Genomic DNA, 17,588 nt, shown 5'->3' with positions numbered 1-17,588 from the left:
AGACAGACAGACAGACAGACACACACACACACACACAAACACAAAGTGAGAGCTAAATGGGGAGAGACAGAAAGATGGAAACTTTCCTTTTCAAGGCTAAGCCTTGAGGACATTTAGGATTGTTTCCACTATATCCTACTGTTAGAGGAGTTGTAGGCTTCCACTTAGATAAAAATGAAGATAATACAAACACTATGTCTTAATGGGAGGAATGCTAGTCATGTATATTACAGTCAGCTTAGAGGATGCATTCTTCCACAGTCCACTTGAGTAATATAACAGGTTTGGAATTGCTGAATCACGGCGTGCAAGAGACAGGGAATGCAGTGCTTTCTGAGATATGTGGAAACGTTGGTTTTATTCTAACAGTTATGGCAGGATATTGATAAATTTCATGTAGGAGAATAATTTCATCAGATTAGTGTGTTGCAAAGATTTCTTGGTATGATTGCTTTGTAAGAAGGGAGAAAGTTTAAAGATTCAAGAGGATTATGGGAGTTTATTTTAAAAAAATGTAGAGGTTAACACAAAATCAGAGCAACTGAGGAAAAAATTTATAAAACATACTTTTACCATTTAGAACGGGAAGGATATATGATTAACTGGAGTCAGGGGAAAAAAAGAGTCAAAATGACAAGTAGCTTTCTGGCTTAACCCACTTGATGAACCATGGTACCATGTAAAAGGTAGTTGTATATTTGAAAGAAAAAATATGGATCAGTGATTTACATGCTAGGTTTTAGGACAGATTTTTAATTAAAAACAGAATATTTTGGACTGGGACACATCAGACTAGTTAGAAATGAAAATAGATTTAAGGTTTTTTTTTTTTTTTTTTGGTATACGGAGAGCAGTTGAAACCATGGGAGCATAAGAGATCGTTTTATAGGAATACATAGAAATGGAAAGAAAAAGGACTCTATGGAAGAGTCTTGCAACACACCAACATTTAAGAACTGATGATAGCCAACATGAATTGGTCTTGGCATTTACAATGTACCAGTGTTCTAAGTACTTAACACATACTCTCTTGCTTAATCTTACAACTATGGCATGAAGTGGGTGTCATTATTATTCCCATTTAGTAAATACGGAATAGAATCAAGAGAGGCTAAGATATGATGTAGGGATTCCAACTTGGATATTTAAGTCCTCTGCCTGTGTTATTCTTGGCCACTGCTGTTCCCTGCTAAGAGAAGGAATTGAGGAAGGTGAGACGAGGGAGTGAGTAAGAGATGCCAGAGAGACCAAAAGAGTTCTTTTACTGAATGGTGTTATCGACAAAGAATAATGTGTTAGTCATTTTGTCTAACTTTATAAGTCTCCTGATAATTTAGTGAGTGGAAAGCTAGTAGAGTTGTGGGGCAGATACACCATGACTGATAAAAATTAAATTTCATTAAAAAATCATATTTAATGTTTAACATTTAAATATAAATATTATTTTTTAGATATAAATACGTGTATTTGACATTACTCAACCACATATTTAATTCTCTAAATTTGAGTTATTAACATTTGCAATATAAATTGGTAACTTTCAAAACCATCATTTCCTTAAAACTTTAGAAGAGTAAATGATGAACTCAGAGAGCTGAAGATGTCAGTGGAATATCTGTTATTACACTAGAAATTTATTTAATTATATATATTATCTTTAACATTTTAGACATTTTTGCCCTTTACTAAGTTATATTGCCATGCTGGTTTAAATTTTATTAAATTACTTGCCCAGGAGAAAAATCAGTGTATAGGGAAGATGTGGTACTTCTGTCATTTAACACCTTGTGTGTCATGCTTTTCCTCTTTAATATGAGAGACAATGACTAGAAAAACAGGGACTATAATGAATCTTTGCCACTAATGTAATATCTGCCATTGTGCCTTTCCAAGATTAAACACCCAGATTACAGTAGTATTCAAAGCAAATCTTGGAGCTTAAACTGTATTTTTATCAGAGGCTAATACTACCCTTGTGATAAAGAAATATTTGCAGAAATACTATTTATCTTTGGGTGTTTGCAAACATCTGTATATGCAAAAGAACCCCTGTCTATCAACTATACGTGTCTTGAAAAAAAACTTGAAGACTATGGATAAAGTCACAGGCTGTGTACTAGTTGCTAACATACTATCAAATCCACAGAGGGTTTGACTGAGTTTCTGTGATATTGCTATGTAATAATACAAAGAAGTTGGGTGCCCCCAATTTTCTGAATATTGTTGAGGAAAAGTAAAGTTCTTCCCCCTCAAATTTCAAGGACCGACCTCTCCAAATCTCAGATTACATAAAGCCATCAGAAAAAGAAAAACAAAAAGAACATATTAAAGAACCTTATCAAAATTGAGATTCATCAAATTTTGGGAAATTGTCAATATCTAAACACTAACACCCAGATCTAGAAACATTTACATGGTGATTGTACCAGTTTTTAGCTTCATTTTCTCTCCCTCTTCCTTTCCCTCCCTCCCTCCCTGCCCTTTCTCCCCTTCTCTCTCTCTCTCTCTTTTGGGTCTAGCTTCCTGAAACTAGGACAGGAACACTATAAGTGTTGTAGATTCTTGTTATCCACTTGCTTCTTTTTAGGTTTAACCCATAGCAGGCACTACAGAAACATGTCAGGAGAAGGGAATACTTCTTTTTGGTTTATTTGTCATCCCTGTGAGCTTCTCCCCAGCATCAGTACTTCATACAGCCGTGGTTCCAATCTCCAGCTACTTCCATTACTTCCCAAACCAATCCTTTTATACCCACTTTGAAGTTCCTAAGCAGATGAGCCACCCCTGCTTCTCAATCCACTAGGGCTGCTGTGACAGAACACCGTAGGCTGCGTGGGTCATGGCAGGAATTTATTTTTCACAGTTCTAGAGGTTGGAAAATCCAAGATCAAGGTGTGATTAGATTCAGTGTCTGGCGAGGGCCCAGTTTGTGGTTCATAGATAAGTTTTTCTTGTTATGTTCTCACATGGAAGGGGCAAGGGAACTCTCTGGTGTCTCTTTTGTAAGGGCACTAATCTCATTTATGCAGGCTCTACTCTCATGACCTATTTATTCGCTTCCCAAGGCACCACCTCCAAGTGCTATTATATTGGGGATTAGGTCTAGACATATAAATTTTGAGAGGACACAAACATTCAGGCTATGGCAAAGTCCAAGCCTTAGCTCCATGTTTGGTTTTTATATCTTTGTTTTATTTTATTTTGTTTTTCTGATATTCTTGATCCTTTTAATACCCATGTCTTACTTTTTGTTCATTCTACCAAGCATAGGGTAGTAGTGGCTCCCACAGTAGTTTGGTCCCTTGTAGTTCTTTTTTTGCCCTTTCCAACTCTTGTGTAACCAATTATTTATAAATGCTCTCCTTTATAATACCTAATGTGTCTCTGTTACTTACTGGACTCTAGTAGTATTTTTTTTTTCTTTGTTGTTCCCATGGCATGTGGATGTTCCCAGGGCCAGGGATTAGATCCAAGCCAGAGCTACAACCAGTGCCACATATGCAGCCATGCAGGATCCTTAATCCACAGCTGGGTATCAAACCCATATTGCTGCAGAGACAATACTGGGTATTTAACCTGCTGCACCACAGTGGGAACTCCAGTAGTAAATATTGAAAAATGACTGCTGATAAGATTTTCTGTTTTCTCTTCAAGGATTCCTGAAAATTCAATCATAAAGACAGTAGTGGACAGTTCCCAAAATGGTGGACTTCCCAAAAGTGGACAGTTATTAACTCTAGAGTAAGTAAAAGAACCACATTTTTACTAGATTGAAATGCTCAGCTAGCAGTTCCCATCATGGCTCAGTGGAGACAAGAGTCTGACTGGTATCCATGGAGAGGCAGATTCAATCCCTGGCTTCACTCAGTAGGTTGAGGATCTGGTGCTGCCCCGAGCTGTGGCGTAGGTCACAGACATTGCTCAGATCCTGTGTTGCTGTGGCTGAGGAATAGGCCAGCAGCTAAAGCCCCAATTCGACTCCTGCCTGGGAGCCTCCGTATGTCTCAATGTGGCCCTGAGAAGACAAAAAAAAAAAAAAAAAAATGCTCAGCTATAAATAGGCATATAACCTAAATTCAGTTCTTTGATTTAATAAAAATTGTAAAATTGGGTGTATGGGGAAGGAAAGCAGAGGGGATGGTGAAGTTTGGGAACTAAATCCTCATCTTGCATGAGGGGAAGTCAAACAAAATCTAATATGAAAAATAAAGTTAATGCTTCTTATGTGTCTTGAAAATAATGTCTAGATATCATAATAATTTTTCAGTCAGGATTTAGGTAAATATTTTCTAAAATAAATATGTTATAATATCTAAATATATTATTATCATTCATTATCAAAAATTGAGAATTAAATTTTAATTTAAGATTAATTTACTTATTCCTTGGATATACCTTAGTAGGTCTATAGTTGCCACCTAGTTCTTTCCTGATTAATGACTTAAATAAGTCAGCCTGATTAAATGCACACACAGCAAATGATAGTAAAGCCTATGATGGTTTGACCATTTAACGAAGAATATTCTGCCATCATCACATTGAAACTTCTGTCATTGTTTTGCTGAAGATTTTTTAAAGAGCTTCTTGTTCTTTCCTAGCTAACATTATACGAAGTTCAAAACACCATATAGAAGATATATAAGCCCTTGTCAGTTGCATCATTTGAAACTATTTTCTCCCATTCTGTAAGTTGTCTTTTTGTTTTCTTTTGGGTTTCCTTTGCTGTGCAAAAGCTTTTCAGTTTGATGAGGTCCCATGGGTTTATTTTTGCTCTAATTTCTATTGCTTTGGGAGACTGCCCTGAGAAAATATTCATGATGTTGATGTCAGAGAGTGTTTTGCCTATGTTTTCTTCTAGGAGTTTGATGGTGTCCTGTCGTATATTTAAGTCTTTCAGCCATTTGGAGTTTATTTTTGTGCATGGTGTGAGGGTGTGTTCTAGTTTCATTGCTTTGCATGCAGCTGTCCAGGTTTCCCAGCAATGCTTGCTGAATAGACTTTCCTTTTCCCATTTGATGTTCTTGCCTCCCTTGTCAAAGATTAATTGACCATAGGTGTCAGGGTTTATTTCCGGATTCTCTATTCTGTTCCATTGGTCTGTCTGTCTGTTTTGATACCAGTACCACACTGTTTTGATGACTGTGGCTTTGTAGTATTTCTTGAAGTCTGGGAGAGTTATGCCTCCTGCTTGGTTTTTGTTTCTCAGGATTGCTTTGGCGATTCTGGGTCTTTTATTGTTCCATATAAATGTTTGGATTGTTTGTTCTAGTTCTGTGAAAAATGTCATGGGTAATTTGATAGGGATTGCATTGAATCTCTCTAGAATATATAAGCAACTTATACAACTCAACAGCAAAAAAACCAATCAATCAATGGAAAAATGGGCAAAAGACCTGAATAGACATTTCTCCAAAGAAGATATACAAATGGCCAACAAACACATGAAAAAATGCTCAACATCGCTGATTATAAGAGAAATGCAAATCAAATCTACCATGAGATACCACCTCACACCAGTCAGAATGGCCATCATTAATAAATCCACAAAGAACAAGTGCTGGAGGGGCTGTGGAGAAAAGGGAACCCTCCTGCACTGCTGGTGGGAATGTAAACTGGTACAGCCACTATGGAGAACAGTTTGGAGATACCTTAGAAATCTATACATAGAACTTCCATATGACCCCGCAATCCCACTCTTGGGCATCTATCCGGACAAAACTCTACCTAAAAGAGACACGTGCACTCGCATGTTCATTGCAGCACTATTCACAATAGCCAGGACATGGAAACAATCCAAATGTCCATCAACAAATGATTGGATTTGGAAGAAGTGGTATATATACACAATGGAATACTACTCAGCCATAAAAAAGAATGACATAATGCCATTTGCAGCAACATGGATGGAACTAGAGAATCTCATACTGAGTGAAATGAGCCAGAAAGACAAAGACAAATACCATATGATATCACTTATAACTGGAATGTAATATCCAGCACAAATGAATATCTCCTCAGAAAAGAAAAACATGGACTTGGAGAAGAGACTTGTGGTTGCCTGATGGGAGGGGGAGGGAGTGGGAGGGATCGGGAGCTTGGGGTTATCAGACACAACTTAGAATAGATTTACAAGGAGATCCTGCTGAATAGCATTGAGAACTATGTCTAGATATTCATGTTGCAACAGAAGAAAGAGTGGGGGAAAAACTGTAATTGCAATGTATACATGTAAGGATAACCTGACCCCCTTGCTGTACAGTGGGAAAATAAAAAAAATTTAAAAAAAAGAAGATATATAAGACTTTATGCTAAAGGATTATTTGCTTATATATGCTTGTAACTTGCTCATTTAACTACATGATGATAACCAAATTTTATATCATTTTACTTCTTATAAATAATATACTTTAATTTCTCAGTTAGGTCAATAAAGAGTCACACTGATTCTTTGTGATCACCAGTGTATCATTTAGTAATATTTATGGCAGTGGTGGGGCCAGTGGAAAAGAGAACTAATTAAAGGACATTTCTTGAGACAAGGTATTTCTGAGATAATGCATTGCAGAAATATTGAAGGAATTCTTAGAACTGAGAAGTTATATTAAGATACTATTCTGATACTGGTATTATATAAAATATAGTAAATTCACTTTGACATTTTAAAACGAATGAAAAGAGTTTCCTATTATCTGTACTGAAAATCTTTTATGATATAATACTCTTATTTCTCAAATTATGATTAAAACTTCACTTCAAAAGTCAAATCTTTTCAAAGAGACTCTAAATTACCAAGTAAAGAATCTGAAAATCTTATCTGATGTTCTTATGAAAAATTATTCTGACCTTTGGTTTGACATTGAAGAGATTTCTTGTTTTCTAAAAAGCCTTTTTTGGTTGTAATCTTTTCATGACAATGGAGTGATAGGGAGAGAATCCAACAGAAAATATATGCTTAATGTGCTATGACAGTAAACTTTCTTAAATTTGTATGTGTATGGTTTTATTGTATGTATAAATATTCATACAATGCAATTAAGAATCCGCTTCTAAAATTAGAATCCAAAATATTTAACGTAAATTTTATTCTAATTTTCTTTGGTCTGTGCAGTGTATCATATGAACATTTTCCAGGTCATATTTTCTTCTTTAAATTAGAAAATTAGGGATACTTGCAGCTACAAATTGAAGAATTAGTCTTATTACTTTGGAGTCAAAAGGATAATATTATAGTAAACAAAATATGAGCTCTGTAACCACATTAAGAAAAAGAACTTTAAAAATTGGTAAAACCTCTTCAAAAGAAGTTATGGGCTGTGCATTAGAATCTCAACGTCTCGCTTTGACCTGGTGGTAAAGAATTAAGGCTTGGACAGGGTTATTTCTATTTGGATATGATGGCTTGTCCATGGTAAATTTCTTCTTTCCACACCTTTACTGAAATGAAGTAAAATAACCAAAACAAAGAGAGAAAAAGAGGGAGAAACATCATCAGAGGAAAGCTTTAAAAAGACATTTTAGATGCAGGAAATTCAAGGGGGGAGTTATTTTATGTAGAACGGAATACTGCTGAGAATAGAAATAATTATTTCATACAGTCCTTGAGAGTCTCAGAACTTAGATAAATTTAGAATGATGCACATAGCTGAAAATAGGTGGAGTGTTGAAAATAGGGATTTCCCTAGAGTTCCTTTTTCAGCCTTAACAAACCCCACTAGTCTCCTTGAGGATGCAGATTTGATGCCTGGCTTCACTCATTGGGTCAAGGATCCTGCATTGCCATGAGCTTTGGTGTAGATTGCAGACTTGGCTGGGATCTGACGTTGCTGTGGCTGGTGTAGGCCAGTAGCCATATCTCCAGTTTGACCCCTAGCCTGGGAGCTTCCATATGCAGCAGGTGTGGCCAGATGGAATGCATATACTTTTTGCAAAACAAAATAATATTAATAAAGTAATAAAATGTGATCTGTGTTATAGAACCCAAGCACAGTAGAAGAAGACTGAGAGAGAAAACATACAGTCCAAGCTTTATTTGTACTTTTTCTTCTAAGTCATTATTTTTCTCAGGCTCAGTAAAAGGGAAAAGATTGCTTTCTAACCATAGAATATATGTCAGGTCTTCTTGGAACAAGAAAAGATTGCAGGAAACCACTCTACAGGGAGAACTGCAGAAAAGAATTCTCTTGAGATAGGCTAGTAAAAGCAGTAAGAGAAATTTTTATGCCTGCCGCTTTCTATTACTTAAAATTGTGATTTATAGCATAGCTTGCTTTATACTTTTAATCATGAAAACAACCAGTGCAATGCAGTTTTGGAAAGATTGATTTAGATGAGAATATAGCCATAGTTAGTGTTATAGTAGTGGGTAGGGCACTTATTAATAATGGTCATAGACACCAGACTGCATTTTGGTGTTTCACTCCCAGAGAACTAGGTGATCAAAACTAAGGGAGATAGTATTTTTAAAAGAATATCATCAAGGGAAATACAGAGAGTACAATACTAGGAGATCTCATGAATTCTGTCTCCTATTCTTCCCGAAAAAAATCCTGCAGAAGCTTGAGCTAGTGTCTTCTCATTATCTCTGTTCCATGGTTGTATGACCTGCTGATGAATTTTGCCTGGTGATCCAGAACTCACTGAGAAAATTAAATGCATACTATTGCAGTAAATGAAAAGGAAAAATAATAAAATGAAAAACTTGAACATGCTGACTACTCTCTACCAATCCTTCATCTATCTCTGCTAGTTTCTGTTCTGTACCCCAGAATTGAAGCCCTAGACTGTATCACCTCAGTGTATTCCCTTTTGTTTTCAGTGTGGAAGATAGATGTGCTTACTCTTCAGCTGAATAAAAATAATCTCCTCTGGGGAAAAAATCAGGCAGGTTTACTTCCCATATAAAACTTTCTCACTCCATAAACTCAAGACCCTTCTCCTTCAATACAAACTACATTGTAGGATGCTGGGTGCTGTATAGCAGATCCTTTGCAAGGACCTGATTTTATGTAGTTGAGTACAATTGATTGGTTGTTATTAACGAGGCCACAACTCTGTAGGGAGAGAAATACAGGTATTGGCGATTTATGATACTGTAGCTAGTCCTCCTTGTATCACCCTCTGGACTAGGTTTGAGGGAACCAGAGTAAAAGTGATAACGTTCTAGCTTCTGCTATTGCCAATAAGTAATAACCTCTCTCTCTCTTTTTTTTTTTTTTTCCTGACCCAGGATTCAAGAGTTTTCTGCAGGCATCTTAAGTTTTTAGTTTGACAGGCAATATTTTAGTTTTCAAGTATGAATAAAATCTCATACCTGTTATAGTACTTGAAAGCAAAATCAAAAACCTATCTATATAACAGTAGGATGTTATTTGCCCTTTTATCTTGGGATGCTATTTATATAGATTGTGTAAATTTCTTTTTTGAAGTAAAATTGTTGCATCTTGGCACAAACCAAAGTGGTCAAAGTGCTGAACAAGTTATCATTGTATTATTCACCACCATGTGCTCACAATTAAAAGACAAACAAGTAAAACAATGTCAATTCTGCCAAAACTCCCATTAATAATACAATTTACTGAGCCATTTAAACACATAAATATATATGGCTATAGTTGTATTTTTTTATCCATAGATTGTGTCTTGGTAGAGATAGATAGTCAAATTACTATGTGTTAAAGTCACTTGGGATAGTTCATATTTAAGTTTATTTGTAATATTGATTTTATATTATTAATAATCTCTTTATAATTTAGTTTTATTTTAACCTGACAATTTAACTTGATAGATTTTGAATCAAGGCAAGAAAAGAAGACTAGATTGAATCCATGGCTTTTCTACTTTATTCTTTTTTCAGAGATTACCATTTAAACACTACACATAGCAGTTCCCGTTGTGGCTCAGTAGTTAATGAACCCAACTAGCATCCATGAGGACACGGGTTCAATCCCTTGCCTTGTTCAGTGGGTAAAGGATCCGGCATTGCCGTGACCTCTGGTGTAGGTTGTAGACGTGGCTTGAATGCTGCATTGCCATTGCTGTGGTGTAGGCCAGCAGCTACACCTCTGATTGGACCCCTAGCCTAAGAACCTCCATATGCCATGGGCGCAGCCCTTAAAAGATAAATACGAAAAACCAGAAAAACACTATACATATACTTAAATACATATAGATGAGTCAGAATAGTAGTTGTGCATGTATCCCCATTTTCTTAGGTTAAACTAAAAATATTATACAGATTTTAGAGAAATGACTCATTAGTAATGTACAAAATTTTCTTTACCTTTTGCAGTATTAAATATTCCCATTTTGCTGAGAGCTGGGTGTTGTCCATTTTGTTGATTTACCATCATCTATTTTACCAGTATCCCATTGATGGGAATTTCACATGTCCAGTTATTTGTTATTATGTTTTATTTTTGCTATTATGAATAATAGTTCAATAAAAGTCATTACACATTTATTTTACATGTTTTTCAATGAGTTTTGGGATAGATTCTTAAATTTGGGATTGCTACATACAATGGTAACTGTATATGGAACTTAATAGGTTTTGCCTTATTCCCTTCCATGAAGGTTAAATTCTGTCAATAATAACTGAATTGTCTGTTTCCTCACGGCTGCACAAGACTATTTTATTAAACCATTAGATTTTTACCAATCTGAAAAATGTTATTTCATGATAATTTTAATATGGATGCCTCTAATTATGAGAATTTACTTCACTTAAAACATTGTAATATTAACATATTACATAATCATTTCAACTTTTGAAAATATTCCTATCTTTTCCTTTACATTTTTAATTTTTTCTTAGCTCCAATTTCAGTTGTAACCATCAGTCAATTTTGATTTAAGATTTTTAACTTTTTTTAATCACGAACAATTTTCCATGAAGTTTTCATATGAAGTTTGAAAAATTTGTGGAGTTCCTGTCGTGGTGCAGTCAGTGGTTAATGAATCCGACTAGGAACCATGAGGTTGCGGGGTTGGTCCCTGCCCTTGCTCAGCGGGTTAACGATCCGGCGTTGCCGTGAGTTGTGGTGTAGGTCGCAGACACGGCTCGGATCCTGTGTTGCTGTGGCTCTGGCGTAGGCTGGTTAGACCCCTAGCCTGGGAATCTCCATATGCCACAGGAGCGGACCAAGAAATGACCAAAAAAAAAAAAAAAAAAAAAAAAAAAAAAATTAAAATGCGAATCAAAATTACCACAAGATACCATCTCACACCAGTCAGAATGGCCAGAATGCATTGGAGCCATTTTTATCTAAGATCACATGTTAACCTTTTCTTAAATTAGTACCTTGTTTTACTTGAATAAGTTCTCAAGATCTCCTCAGCTCTCATATGTCTGAATGGTATGTTGTAAACACAACAAAGTTATAGTGGATAAAAATATTAGTTTGAAAATAAATTTTTAATACTTGGAAAGTGTTCTATATTTTCATCATTCAATAGCATTGATAAAATTTATTATATCAGTTATATATATACAGTTTTGGGTGGGTATTTGTGTAACATTTTATGCCTTTATGCACTTCATAAAATTCCATAGGAAACAAATTTAAACAGTAAATCTATAGTATCCAAAAAATGAAAATTGTACAGAAAAATTGTTCAAGGTTTGGAAATTGGGAAAAAGAAAAGATTACTGGATATTCTTTCAGTGGAGGTCTGGCTTTTGTCTAGCAGATTCACCACAGCTATCTAATTTTTTATAGACATGTACAGCTGATTTTCTTTGTTATTAACTAGGCTATTTTAAAATTCTGTACATGAAGAAATAAAATTATAGAAAATGAAAGGTATGCAAATGTTTTCTGACCATTACAATGAAAAAAAGTCACTGCTCATAGCAATGCAAATGATTTTTTTTCCTGTAGAAAATTCATATCTCTCTATGGTCAGTTACTCTTAAACAAGTTTTTTAATGCACTATCGGGACCCACATTAACTAATGAGTTTAATAAAGTCTTTGACACGTTTCCATTTTGCATTTGCACGAAAGCTATGTTTTTACTTTTGAAAAATTATATTTTATCAATAACTGTGTATGTAAATTGGAAACTATTTCTTAGAGTATTGCCTTATATGATATGACAGAGAATTTGACCCATCATTTCATTACTCATTGCAATTAAAATATGATTTATATTGTATTGAGTATGACTTGAATTAAAACAAATAAGAAATCTTTTTCAAACTTATGGTTCCCAAATGAGACAGGTTGGGGGGTGGGAAGGATGCGCTGGGGGTTTGGGATGGAAAGGCTATAAAACTGGGTTGTGATGATCATTGTACAACTATAAATGTAATAAAAATCATTGAAAAATAAAAAAAATAAGTACTTTTCACAACAGTTAGTATGTCCTCATAAACAAATACTGACTAAACAAAAAGTTCCTCTAAATACATACACTTTAGATGCTATATTTTCTCCTGGTGATATTATCTGAAATAAAAACAATGTTTTAAAAATAGCAGTAGTAACTAACATTGTATTTTTTTATTACTCAGTGTATTTTTTTTTATGTCTGGATAAGTGAAGTTTAGATTAAGTCAGGAATTGTGTTCTAGGGTAAAAATGGCTCAGTAGCTGCATATCCAAAATCTGTTGTTGTTTAGGGAATTGTCATAAATAAACTGAGAAATCGTAAGGAACTACCTATGTGATTTACATTTTTATGCTAACAGTATAATATACAGAAGTCCTCTATAACATCATCTTCTTTACTTAAATATCTTGGCTTATGAAATATAATTTTCAAGAAGGATTTCAATATTGAGAATTTATTTTAAAGCCCTTAAACTATGAAATTTACACATAATCTGTGGTAATTTTTTTTTTTTTACTTTGCATTATACTTTTAAATCCAATGCGTGTGTGAATGGTAGCAATAAATAGAGTTCTTTGTTTCTGACAGCTTCTCATATTTTCCCTGGATCAAGTTAATTCACTATAGCAGAAAATTTCACCCAGAGGATAGTAACCATAAAATACTTCTGTGGCTTAGATCAAGAAAATTTAAAACTAGTGTATGCTATTTCAGCTAATATTGAATTCTCTCAGTATATATGACTTTTTCAGTTTATAATATTTGACGGTATAATATGTGGGGCCTGTTTAATATCCTATTTTATCATAAGGTACTGTGAAATATGATCTTACAAAGAGATTTATTCTGTCTACAATTAAAATATATTGGCGTGATATATCATATATGTAAGAGATATATGTCAATTATCTATGTTTAATAATTGCATGTGGTTATAAATGAAATGATGAATACTGACCTATTTTAATGGAATCTGTATAGAATACTGTTTTATTGTCTTTGCTGGAGACAGGTTGTAGAAACTGCCAAGGAACAGTAATTGCAGAGGCTTAATAAGGAAAATGACAAAATTGCTAATGAAAAGTAGTCTCCATATTAGAGGTTGATTAAGATCCAGAAATAAATATGTTTTTGGCCTAATTAGAATAATCACACAGATTTAGAAAACACTGAGTGTTAAAGTTCATATAATTCTGAAGTTTCTGTCAGATTCCTTGCATGAAATGAAAATCAGATCAATAATAAGTGATTAAAATGCTAATAGGACTTTTGTCTCTAAAAAGAAGACAATATAGGTGTTTGGGAAAATCATTACTTTTTAAAAATTTTATTGGAGTATAGTTGCATTACAATGCTCTACTGGTTTCAGGTATACAGCAAAGTGAATCAGTTATACACATATCCATTCTTTTTTCTATATAGGTTATTAGAGAATATTGAGTAGATTTCCCTGTGCTATGCAGTAGGTCCTTGTTAGTTATCTGTTTTATGTACAGTTGTGTGTCTGTGTTGTTCCCATCCTCCTAATTTATCCCTCCTCCCCATGGTTTCCCATATGGTAACCCTAAGTTTGGTTTCAAAATCTGTGTTTCTGTTTTATAAATAAGTTCTTCGGATCATTTGTTATTAAATTCCACATGTAAGTGATATGAATCATTACTATTTTGTACACTTATTTATTACACACACATTATAAGCATCTAAACAGAAGAATAAAGCCTAGAGTAATAGCCTACCATATAGCAACCTGAACTTTGGTAACTGACTTATCTGCTTTAGGCTTTATCTTCTGTCTTCTTTACTGTCTTACTACAACTCAGAAAAGGTAAATGGATAGTAGTTTCTTTCTTTTGAAGATGAGAGTGAAGAAGTTCAAAAGATTGTAGAACCAATCAGGCAGTAAATGACCAATTTAATGACAAAATCCTGTTTTATTTTTCTTGTAATATCATGTGACTTTCCTATATGCCTTTTGCCTATTAAAATAAACCTGCAATTTAGTGAGCACTCAACACATTTTGAATGGTCAAATTTTAACAAGTTTTTCAATAAATCGACCTGATGAATATATAATTCAATCATAAAGTAGTACTTGAGAATTGTTATGCAACTGGTGTGAGTAGCAAATATAAATTGGGAGTTGCCGTCATGGCTCAGTGGTTAATGAATCCAGCTAAGGAACCATAAGGTTGTGGGTTTGATCCCTGGCCTGCTCAGTGGATTAGGGATCCGACATTGCCATGAGCTGTGCTGTAGGTCACAGACGCGGCTCGGAGCTGGTTTTGCTGTGCCTGTGGCGTAGGTCAGCAGCTACAGCTCTGATTTGACACCTAGCCTGGGAACCTCCATATGCCACAGGAGCAGCCCTAGGAAAGGCAAAAAGACAAAAAAAAAAAAAAATATATATATATATATATATATATATATATATATATATATATATATAAAGAGTAATAAAATGTTAGTAATAAATGGGATTCATTTTGAGGTTAAGGGAAAAATATTCAAGATTCTTTGAACCCAATCAAAAAGAAACAAATATAAATGAAAATACTAATTCTCTTTTCTCTCAGGCATAATGTTATCTGTTGATTTTGGAGGATTAGAAGTATAGACTTTTCTCTCTCCTCATCTTTCTCCCTCTTCTCTCTCTTTCTTATAATAATAATGACAACACTAATAATAATAAGCAGTGTATGCTTGATGTCTTTTACGTAACAGCATTTTTTAAGAATAGAGAATTTTTATTTCAGTGAGAACTAAACAATCTCATACAGAAATCTGATAGCTGATTTTTCAAAGGCTTCACAACTGTCTGTTCATATATTTTAGTAGTTCATTGTAGAGCTCACATATGGCAAAAGGATGAAGGATTTTTGTGTGTGGTTTTTTTTTTTTTTTTTTTTTAATTCTTTTTTTTAGGGCCGCAGCTGAGGTCTCAGGCTAGGGGTCAAATTAGAGCTACAACCACCAGCCACAGCCACAGCAACACGGGATCCAAGCTGCGTCTGCGACCTACCACAGTTCACAGCAACACCAGACCCTTAACCCACTGAGTGACGCCAGGGATCAAACCCTCATCCTAGTGGATCCTAGTCGGGTTCGTTAACCACTGAGCCACAAAGGGAACTCCCATGGATGTTGATGTTTTCCCATTCTGAGGACCATGAGGCACTGGATCCAGGAAGAGCTGATGCTTCAATTCCATCCAGAGGCAGGAAGGAAAAAAACAAAACAACAAAAAAACTTTTCACTCTATAGAAAAGATTGAATTAAATGTGGTATCTTCCCGCAACCCACTTTATCTCAGATATTTTCAATATATACACATGTAAGCAGAGAGCAAGTTTAGGAGGCAAAGAAGTGAAACAAACTTGAAAACAATGAAAAGAAGATACTTTTAGGAATTGCTACAGGAACTTGAAATTCAGTAGCAGTGACTGGACAAGACTGGGGACAAGTGAAGCTAGTCAGTTTTACTGTTGCGCGCACGCGCACACACACGTACACACAGCATTGCCAAGGAAACCATGAGCAAAGCCTAAAAGTAGACTGTTTGTTTGTCTCAACAAATGAATCATAGATAGATAGACAGATAAACATAGCATTGTGAGGGCTGTGTAAACTCTATATTTCCCCAGGAGGGAGTACTCTGGAATGCCCATGTCTGAATTTCAAATGTGGGCATGGAGAACAATAAATGAGAATTACTTCTCTTAGGGCAAGTTGGGGCTAATAGAGAAAAATGGACAAAGGTTTTCCTTCCAAAGAGCCGATCCAGAGTCTGACTAAAGTATTCTCCTTCCTCTGTTGTAGTATGTGAGTGAATTCAGCTTTTCTCCTGTGAGCAGAAATGATAGGTCATTTCCAGACAAAGAATTTTAAGAAAGATGTGTTTCTGTCCACACTCTCTTTCACATTCTGGGCCTAGAAGTGAAACACCTTACACTAACGATTGTGGCCCGCATTAGGAATGGACCTTGGTACCTCAATAACTGCATTTACCCCATCATAGTATATGAATAACTTCTATTTTGTTTAGGCCATTGTTCACTTTTTGATTTATTTATTAAATTATACAAACTTACTTTAACTTTTAACATACTCCGATTGCCTTTTAGCTCTGTGGTGAGTGTGGTGGTGGCAATGGTTTTTGTTTTTGTTTGTTTGTTTGTTTGTTTGTTTTTTTGTGGAGTGGTGGTTGTGTGTATGTGTGTTAATTGGACTTGAGAAACATTTATTAATCACCAGTTGTCTTCTTTTTTTTTATGAGTGTTTAGTGGAATGAATGAAAATACTAAGGATTTTTCCCATAAATGGTATAGGAAATACGGAGTATATGTTAACCTTGAGAAATGACAGTTCTGCCATGTTATAGCTGATATGTATTGGCCAGATCTTACGGCATATAGGATTATGAAAATCAGTGTATGATGTGACTCAAAAGTATTACTTCTGGGTTGGAAATCATGTATTAATCCAGGGCCAGAAGATATACTCAAATACTGATACATTCATTTAAAAACTGTTGAGCTCCTTCTATGTATCTGGCATTCAGCTCTTTACTGGAGATTCTATGTCAAGAGAGATATGTTTTGTTTCTAACCTCAGAATAGGAATGGTCACTAGTAGTTATTGACCAGTGTGTGTTAATATCTATTTTCCCTCATTGCAGTAGGCCTAATAAATTTAGCTTTGCTTGATTAGTACATTTTCTCAGTGAATTTCTAAGAGGTTAAAATCTCCTACTTTCCATGAACTATTACCCTTAGAACCAGAAATCAGATGCTGCAATAATCAATTAAGGCATTATAATCAGATATATCCTATTTTGCAGGCATGCACACATACACACACACACAATCACAGTTGCCTAGGTTTTATAAAACAAGTTTATTGCTTCACTTCACTCAGATAAAGGGAAACATTCTGAGAATTTGTGATCATAGGAATTCTTGCAGTTAACTTTTATTTCAGAGTATATGATTACTTCCTACCAAATGGAACTGTAACTTTATAGTTTCTACCAAATATTAAATACTAGGTTTGAGAAATTAAGGTGTAGTTAACAACAGGAAAGCCAGGACAAGTGTTTGTGGTATAAGCCTTATCCTTATATCAAGAAAAATGTAATTGGTTTACTCTATCATCTTATTTTATTTTATTTTATTTTATTTTATTTTATTTTATTTTATTTTATTTTATTTTTTGTCCTTTTGTCTTTCTAGAGCCACACCTGCAGCCTACGGAGGTTCC

General features: G+C 34.8%; 1 long non-coding RNA gene across 2 annotated transcripts in view; it reads left to right on the top strand.

Moving 5' to 3' along the window:
- The window catches only part of LOC146398656 (uncharacterized), a 329,428-nt gene that overhangs the window by 144,529 nt on the left and 167,311 nt on the right, over positions 1–17,588 (top strand). Inside the window, exon 3 of one of the 2 annotated variants that reach the window (XR_014819684.1) lies at positions 3,655–3,741. The exons of the other annotated variant lie outside the window; for it this stretch is intronic. This is a non-coding gene — a long non-coding RNA (uncharacterized LOC146398656). The remainder of the gene's footprint in view (positions 1–3,654; positions 3,742–17,588) is intronic. 2 annotated transcript variants of the gene reach the window in all.

Source organism: Sus scrofa, chromosome 11 (genome assembly GCF_054392235.1).
Source record: "Sus scrofa isolate SSC_HxYL_T2T_F1_AM1 chromosome 11, Sscrofa_HxYL_maternal_Yorkshire_Landrace_v2.0, whole genome shotgun sequence".
Lineage (NCBI taxonomy): Eukaryota > Metazoa > Chordata > Mammalia > Artiodactyla > Suidae > Sus > Sus scrofa.
Note: the sequence above shows the minus strand (reverse complement) of the source record. Positions and strands in the feature narration are given on the sequence as shown.